The 9273-nt window shown below is 42.6% G+C and overlaps 1 long non-coding RNA gene across 1 annotated transcript; it reads left to right on the top strand.

Annotated features, from left to right (window-relative positions):
• The first annotated feature begins 7532 nt into the window (after positions 1-7532).
• Positions 7533-9267, top strand: LOC109967717 (uncharacterized). Its single transcript, XR_002275972.1, has 3 exons — positions 7533-8643; positions 8751-8913; positions 9063-9267. It is a non-coding gene; the product is annotated as an uncharacterized LOC109967717 (long non-coding RNA).
• Positions 9268-9273: the final 6 nt, after the last annotated feature.

Below are 9273 nucleotides of genomic sequence, written 5' to 3'. Positions count from 1 at the left end.
CCACCAGCAGGCGGCCCCGGGCAAGACCCAGGACACGCTGGAGGGACTATGTCTCTCGGCTGGCCTGGGAATGCCTCAGCATCCCCTCGGAGGAGCTGGAGGAAGTGTCTGGAGAGAGGGAAGTCTGGGCATCTTTGTTTAGACTGCTGCCCCCGCGACCCGGTTCTGAATAAGCGGATGGATAATATTACCACATTTCAATACCTTACACAAGACTCTACTGGTGCTGTCCCTGGCAGGTTAGTGGTTAAGGCGCAGCGCTCTCGCCACTGCGGCCCGGGTTTGAATCAGGGTTGCGTCAGGAAGGGCATCTGGCGTAAAACATGTGCCAAATGTCAACATGAGTCGTCAGTGTGACAATTCGCTGTGGTGACCTCTAAATGGGAAAAGCCGAAAGTGACTTTTTTTACACAAGACTCTACTGGCAAAAATAATTACATAAGACAACATCTGGTAATACTGTCAGTTGTAACACTGATAGACTTAAAAAGAATGCTTACAATCTGTGGAAGATGTGAGGTGTAAAAGAAAGAAAGAAAAGACAAAAAATCTGACATTTTTGCAATGTTGCATCCAAATTGGCCTCCTAACCTGAGCAGCAGAGGCACCAATAGTCATTTTCATTGTCTTAATCCATCACAGGCAGTGAATAAAGAAACATCTGAATTGATTGCATCACTATGCACACAATGTCTGCATGTTTGCTTTGTGGAGAGAACAGTGAAGCATCTTCTAAGAAAACCTTCCTCCTGAAAATCTGATTAATGAGCTGACAGCCATCAACCTTCACAGTCCTCGCTGCTTTCATCGAAAACCAAAAACTGTGGTTTGAGCAACACAATACTAAAGTCTCAGAAATGTTGACACTTCCCAATATGAATACAAAAAGAAATTCCAACAGTTGACTTTTGTGTACGTGTATATTGTTATAATATAAAAGGGAACTACCCTCTAGGCCAGATGTGTTGCAGTGACACAATTGCAAAGCAAAGCACATGTATACAAGAATGCACACATGCAAATAAATCTGTTTGAGGGGTTTTAATCGCATAAGGTTAAGATTTATTTGGCTGTGTGTGAGACATAACAATGACTCAAGGCATAATTATGCAAAGATTGAGTATTTTAAACCATCTGGATGCATGAATCTCCAGAGCTGCTTCACAGGCGATATATTATCAGTGAGCCATTAACCCTTGTGTTCTTCATTTCATGTTAAACGACTTAGTGTGTCCAGTCAAAAATGACCGTTCCATTAAGACTCATCATAAAAAAGTGTAATAATACATATATTATCACTATTTGTTGTGTTAGAATTTTTTATCAACTTAAGTTTTTGTGAACATTAGAAAACTTAATGTACTTTAATTGACTGGAGTTTATCTGGTCGTCTTGGAGTTTAGCTCTCTGTCTTATTTTTTAAGACAGGAGCTAAATGCTTAAAATCAAGTTTCTAAAATGAGATTAGACACTGAAAAAAATCTAACCAGAAGAAAGTATTAATTTGAGTGGACATTCCAAAGTTATGCACTGAATAAAAGTAAAAATTGGACGTGGAATCGAATTTAACTAGAAGAACATTCTGTTTCTCGTATGGCAAATATGCAGATTGAATTCTCAACCACAGTGCCTGTCTTTTATCAGTCCATAATTTAACACAGTTCTCATAAAATGCAAGACTACTCCATATTCAGGGAACAGTGCACTGTACATAGTCATCTGTGTCACCACTGTCAGTGTACCTGAAAGAAACACTTTACTGGAGTGAAACCTGCTGAGATCTCACTGGGGCCAAATTTATGCCTCAGCTGCACAAGGTTAGAATCTTCATTACACACATTAAACACAATGAGCTGACATAAGTACACACACAGTGCACCAACAGTACCAGACCTGCAGTGCATATGAGTTTCATATATGAATATATAAGTGCATACCCTCTTGCTTATGTTGTCCAATGTGACATCTAATTAATGTTGAGTAGGAGTAGTCAGACGAGGTGTTATTATTGCAGGAATGGAACACAACACCTCTGCTCTGGAAATCACAAATAAAGTGCAATCTGTGAAATATCACAGTATGTATGCATCAGACCTCTGAGTCTGTCTCATCACATCCTTCTGCCTAAAGTTCACATACGTCAGGAGTGAATACTGTTATTATACCGGTCACACTGGCAAAGGTTTCCAAAATGTATGAAACAAATATTATCAAAGTAGAGGAAATGAAACAGGTAAGAAACAACCTTTGAAAAAGAAAAAGTCTCATTTGACAATGTTAAAATATAAAATCTTACAGAGTCAGACCTCATTAAAAGGGCAGAAGACATTTCTTCTTAGGTTTTTCTGGTTCCAGGTTCCTCCCTGTGCCTGTGTGGGTTCTCTCCAGGTACTCCCACAGTCCAAAGACATGCAGCTTAGGTTGACTGGTGACTCTAAACTACCCGTAGGAGTGAGTGTGGGTGTGTGTGGTTGTTTGTCTACATGTTAGTCCTGTGATAGACTGGTGACCTGTCCAGGGCGGATCGCGACTCTTGCCCAATGTCAGCTGGGATATCTACTATAGTGGAACTGTTTCCTCACATAGAGTATAATCCATTAATATAAATTCAAAAGTTATTAGAAAATGGTCAGACAAAAGAGGGTTTTGGAGAAAAGCTATTAAGTGTTCGGTTTTGATGCCATATGTCAGAACAAGATCAAGGGTATGATTAAAACAGTGAGTGGGTTTATTTACAGTTTGAGAAAAGCCAACTGAGTCTAATAATGAACTGAATGCACTGTTGAAGCTGTCATTGTCAGCATCTACATGGATATTAAAGTCACCTAATATGATTATTTTATCTGTACTAAGCACTAAATCAGACTGAAAGTCAGAATCAGAATCAGAATCAGCTTTATTGGCCAGGTGTGACGAACACATGAGGAATTTGACTCAGGTACATTGGCTCTCAATGTGCAAAACAGTAAACCAGCATAAGGCTGTGTAATATAACAAAATAGCAGTATTAACATCAACAAACAGTGCAAACAATGCAGAAAAAGCAGTATAAACAGACAGTAAACAATACAGACAACAAAGGAATGTTCATTGAAATGAGATAAATAGAGATAAACAGAGTACTTAAGAACTAGAGACCTGTATGAGTCTGTATAATCTGTATGAGGTATATTTACAGGTATTGCACTGAGGGTTATTGTCCAATCATACTGTCATGGGTCAAGTGTTCATCAGGGTGACAGCCTGGGGGAAGAAACTGTCCCTGTGTCTGGTTGTCTTAGTGTTACCTGTAACGCTGTCCAAAGGGGAGGAGTTCAAACAGTTTGTGTCTAGAGTGTAAGGGGTCTGCAGTGATCCTCTCCACCCTCCTTTTGACCCGTGAGGTGTACAGGTCCTCCATAAACCAGACAGTGATGGATGTGCAGAGAACAGACTTGATTCCTCTGTAACACTGTATCAGCAGCTCCTGGGGCAGGTCAAACATCCTGAGCTGGTGCAGGAAGTACATCCTCTGCTGTGCCTTCTTGGTGATGGTCCTGATGTTGGATGTTCACTTCAGGTCCTGGGAGATAGTGGGAAATTATAGGACTTTACTGCTGATACAGTGCTGCCAAGTATGATAAGTGGGGGCGAGGTGGGAGGGCTCTTCCTGAAGTCCACTGTCATATCCACTGTTTTGAGCGTGTTCAGCTCCAGGTTGTTGCGGCTACACCACAGGACCAGTCCGAGAATCCAGTTAAAAACTCTGAATAAGGAGCAGGTAGATGGTATACAATAACAAATAGAACTGGCTTTTGAGTTTTCCAACTTGGGTGTGAGAGACTCATAGTGAGGCATGTAAGACTGTGACCCTGCATCCTGGACTCAACTCTGGGTTGTCATAATTTAGGTTGTAAAATAAACTCGTCCTGATTTCTAGAAATAAGAGTGGCACAATACAAAGTGGGATGCATGCCATCTCTGATAATCAGACCGGGTTTTCCCAAAAATGTTTTCCATTTTTCTATGAAGCCCACATCGGGGTGGGGGTGAGGTGGGGCACATAGCACACATACAAGTACCTTGGTATCCTACTGTTACAGCACACCATATGTAGTGTTTGAGTGGACTCAGAAAGACTGCAGGACTCAGACTCAGGCTTGACAAGGTAAGTGTATTTAATGAGTGTACAGAGGATAAGTGACAGAGCTGGTCTCATTCGCCGCTTGTGGGGCAACTGGGAGCACTGGGTGGACTGGACTGAACTGCTGGTGATGCAACCCGGGGTTGAAGGTGGGACGCAGCTAGCTAAATGAAAGCAGAGGGAGAGAACATGAGAGAGCTGAACAGGTATGCTGAGGTAGAGCTAGTTCTGGTGGAACACTGTGGACCTGATTAGCCGACTGCACCGGCTCTTGGCAGGTGAGCGCCGCAGGCAAAAGGAGCAATCCAGGGCAGTAGGAGAGAGCGCAGGAGACAGCCGGTCAGATGAGCAGGTCCACAGCAGAGCAGGCGGTAGGATGAGGTGATGAAAATGAATAGTGGACCACTTGGTGCTGAGAGAAAAATAAAGAAACAAAGGGCAGGAATCCAAACACACCAATTTGATTTGATTTATTCTTTCAAGCATGTAAAAACAATTGATATGACAACACACATACACATAATCCAATATCAATTTGCTTATACCTAGTACATGGTTGAATGGAGTAGGAAGAAGTCAGACTTATCCAGTCCTAAAACATTCACAAACTGACAACATATAGTTCCAAAAAAACAAAGTCAGGCTTAACAACAGGTACGCAGTTTTTCCATAGGGTCTGGGCATGGATGCCAAGCAAAATTACTGGTGGACTACAAGCAATCATCCGGCGACGAGGACACACCAACGCTCTCCTTAAGTACTGCTCTGATAATTGAGAGCAGGTGTGCCTCACCGCCTGGAATCCACTCACTCCCACCTGTGCGGGGGCGGTGCTACTGGGATTACTCCTACCAGCTGATGAGGTGCTGGGGGTGGCCAGGGCCACGGACATAACACCTACAGTCACATGGGAATCACAATGAGGAGGAAAGAAAGACAGCAATGTCCAAGTACCATCAAAGGATAAGACAGGTCCTGAAAAGCCAGCTCAATGAGACAAACAAGATCCAAGCCATCAACACATACACACTGCCAGTCATCAGATACCCTGCCAGCATAGTAAGCTGGCAGGGTATCTGTACCGTATGAAACCCAGAGCATCCGCAAGATTGTACCCTGAGACAGGCTGCTGAGAGAATGCCTGAGACAACAACAGACAGGGAATGAAAACCACCCAGAGGAAGTGCCATGGCCCGGTAAGGCCCTGCATGGGATATACAATCAACAGATAACTGAGGTCCTGACACTGGGAAATACTACCAGTGGCTGGAAAAGGCTGGCCTGATGGACAGCACTGAGATATACTGATCATAGCAGCACAAGAACAGGTACTAAGTATCAGATCAATCAAACCAGAGGTCTACCACACCAGACAGGACCTCAGGTGCAGATTATGCAAAGAGGCCTCAGAGGTAGTTCAACACATACTGGCAGGATGCAAAACACAAGCAGGAACAGCATACACTGAACAGCACAACCAGGTGGCTGGCATTGTGTACAGAAACATCAGCACCGAGTATGGGATAGACCCTCGCAAGTCTAGATGGAAGACTCCTCAAAAGGTTGTGGAGAATAACAGGGCTAAGGTCCTGTGGGACTTCCAGAGCCAGACAGACAGGAAGGTACTGGCCAACCAGCCAGACATTATGGTAGTAGACAAAGAACAGAAGGAGGTAGTGGTGATAGGCATAGCAGTTCCAAATGACAGCAACATCAAGAAGAAGGAGTATGAGAAGCTGGAGAAGAACCAGGGCCTAACAGAGAAACTGGAGAAGATGCGGAGGGTGAAGGCCAAAGTGGACCCAGTGGTGGTAGGAGCACTCAGAGCTGTGATTCCTAAACTGGAAGAATGGCTCCAACAGATCCTAGGAGCATCAGAGCTCTCTGTCCAGAAGAGTGCAGTGCTAAATACAGCTAGGATACTGTGCAGAGCTCCCAGGCCTCTGGTAGAGGACCTGAGGCTGAGGAAGACACACACTGCCCTGTAGGGGTGAGAAGGGATTATTTATTTATTTTGATGCGCACCATGACTGTCTTCTCTGTATCAGTCACAATTTACAAGGCTCCTGCTCTTTGTTCCTATATGACTGCTGTAAAGTCTCCAAAAGCATGTCTCCACTGGTGTCTGCTGCCCGGACAACAGCAGCTCCTCTGCTGATCTCTGCTCCAGAGAGTGTCCATTCCCCATAATCTCACAACAGGCCTGGATGCCAGCTACCAATTTGGCTCTCACCCTCCTCCTCCTGCCACACACACACATATAATCTGAATGATTTGCAAAAGTTAATTAAAGCCCTAAGAGTTGTTCTGCTGCACAGTAGCAATACAATGTGTTCTTGTATACTTAAATTCACCACAGCTGAGGTACACCTGTTCAGGCGTGGGAGAGAAGAATAGCATGTCCTTTGAATTGTGAACATTTTCTCTGACAACACTCTGTTGCCCTGCTTTGGTTTCAAGATGAAAACAATGATTTAGGTGACTTTCTCTACACTGATCAAATAGCTTTCACAGCCTGCATTTGAAGCTTTTACTTCTGGAAATTGTTTGCCAGTGCATAAAAATACAATTGCTAAACAGAGTGTCAGAGGGTTAACTGTGCAGAGACGCAGTGCTAAAGAGGGCAGAAGGAGGTAGTGGGAAGTTAGGTGCTGGTGAGGTGGTGAGTCTGTGTGCATCAGAAACTTGTCTCATGCAGAGGTGGGCAGCAGAGATGGGCTGCTTGTCCAACAGAAAATACTGCGGAGAGGGAGCTGTGAAGCTGTGGATGTGTTGCCAAGGAGCTGCTTCAATAAACAGCCTGTGAAGAACACACACAGAGGAGGAAGAGGGAGAAAGCCAAGAAGGCATAGGAGAGCCTTCATGCAGGATGCTGAGGGGGTGACAGTAGGGGGAGGAGTGTGTGAGTGTGTGTGCAAGTGTGTGGGTGCACGTGTGCGTCTGTATGACTGGAGTTACTCACACTGTGGGGACCAAAACCTGTTTACTCACTCCCATTGTGGGGATACCTCCTTTCTCATGGGAACTACATGGTGGTCCCAACAATTTCAACCATGACATGGTTAAGTAAGGGTTAGGAATAGGCAAGTAGTGGTTTTGGTTAAGGTTAGGGTAGGTCTCCAGGAAATGAATGTAAGTCAGTGTAAAGTCCCTATGAGAAATGAAAACCAATGTGTGTGTGTGTGTTGGTTTTTATGATATCTTGGGACAAATCACCTGACTACGTACCTGGGAAATTGGACCCTTGGGTAATGTTGGGTCCATTCGATGGTCCTCACAATTCGGAGAGTGTGACTGCATTTGTTAGTGTCTAAATAACATATTTTCGTCTTTTCTTCGGAAGTCCTACTTTACCACTTGACCTAATATTTGTGTCATACACATTTTTGATACACTCTGTGAGATTTTGGTGGGCTCTTTGTGATTCGCTGTTATTTGCATGTGGGCGGAACCGTTCATGCGGTGAACTTCAAGGCCAGCCCACACAATGTCATTTAGCTTAAACCCCCGACGGTAACAGCTTGGCCTAATGGATATACTGTCCAAAGGATAACGCAAATGCAGGTAAGCATTTGTGTTTTGGTGTAAAAAGATAAGAGAAGACAGCAGCAAGCAGTAAACAAGACAGCTAGCAAATTAATTCTTAATTCTTTTTTTTCTTTGACTTTGTTTGCACTTGAGACGCCTAGCATTATTGTGAACATGCTTCTAGCCTACTAGCCTTGTTAGTCCACATTTGACAGTTTGTTGATTCGGTTTTTTGCTTAATAAGAGGCAGCAGTTTATTAAATTTTTCAGGTTCAGGCATATTGTTTTATTGCTAGCTGGTAGGTAGCTGGATAAGTCAGCTGGAGGTGACTGCTTGCTGCTTAGCTTTACATGTAGCTAACTAGTTAAATGCTGTTATTCATGAAAGGCGGGACAAGAAATGCAGAGTAAAACCGAGTGAACGGACTGCTTGCTGCTCAGGTCTGTTTCTGAAGGGATGCATGATATTGACTTGTATTTTACAAACAAAAGAAGCCGTTTTATTGCAATAGTTGGGCTAATCAGAGGCAGCTCTGCTCCTTAAGCATGTCGTTAAGCATCCACTCCTGCATGCAGAGGGGGAGAGGAGGTTTAGAGGACTGTAAGATAAGCTGGCAGTTCAGGTTTGTCTCACAAATAACAAGGAAAGTGTACATTTCATTATTCATTTACTGTATAAGAGCTATGGATAAGCAAATTTGCTGTGCTCATATATATGAAGTTACAGCCATCTTATTTCAGTATGTTAATGGAATTGTACTAACTTTAGTTGGTAAAGCATAGAAATAGACTGTGGTATTCTGATTATATTTGTCTTGCAATTGAACTTGATAATTGTAACAGTTGTGTTTTTTGTCTATTTAGAGTTTTGACATACTAATAAGACATGCAAAGGCGGAGACGTATTAACCCAATCGATGATGCAAAATATTATGTTCAGTCTGGACGTGACAAAGGTGGTCTGGACATTCAATATATCAATGCCTGTAAAGGTAAATGAAATCTTGTGATATTTTTGTGATGACAAATTTTTATAAATATGCTATTTAAAATAGACCCTAACCTTTTGTCACATATCTGGAATTTGTGTATTAACTAGGTCGTGGCCTCTTCACTTCTACTTCATTTACAAAAGGAGATTTTGTCTGTGAATATAGAGGTGAACTGATTAGCCAGCAGGAGTGCAAGAGAAGACAGCGGCTGTACCATGAACACCTGAAGGTGTTCATGTTTGAGTTCAAGTATAATGGAAAACTATGGTGGTAAGTATTCTATATCAGTACAGAATATGATTAGAATGAAATAGTGACATGCCAATTTTGGTTCATACAGGTTTTAAAGTATTGTTAATTTATTCTGCCCAAGTATATAAAATGAATGATAGGATTAATATAATTATGTGTTTCTATAGCATTGATGCATCAAAAGAGGATGGGTCTTATGGAAGACTTGTGAATGACAATCACATTAATCCAAATACTAAAAAAAAATATATAACGGTGCAAGGGAAGCCACATCTTTGCCTGTTTGCCAATCAAGACATAAATCCCAGAGAAGAAATTACCTACAATTATGGTGACTCTGAATGGCCTTGGAGAAGTAATGTAAGTAAAACAACTATA

Source organism: Monopterus albus, unplaced genomic scaffold, assembly GCF_001952655.1.
Source record: "Monopterus albus unplaced genomic scaffold, M_albus_1.0 scaffold134.1, whole genome shotgun sequence".
In the NCBI taxonomy this organism is placed as follows: Eukaryota; Metazoa; Chordata; class Actinopteri; order Synbranchiformes; family Synbranchidae; genus Monopterus; species Monopterus albus.
The sequence above is the reverse complement of the archived record's forward strand: the minus strand, read 5'-3'. Positions and strand labels throughout refer to the sequence as shown.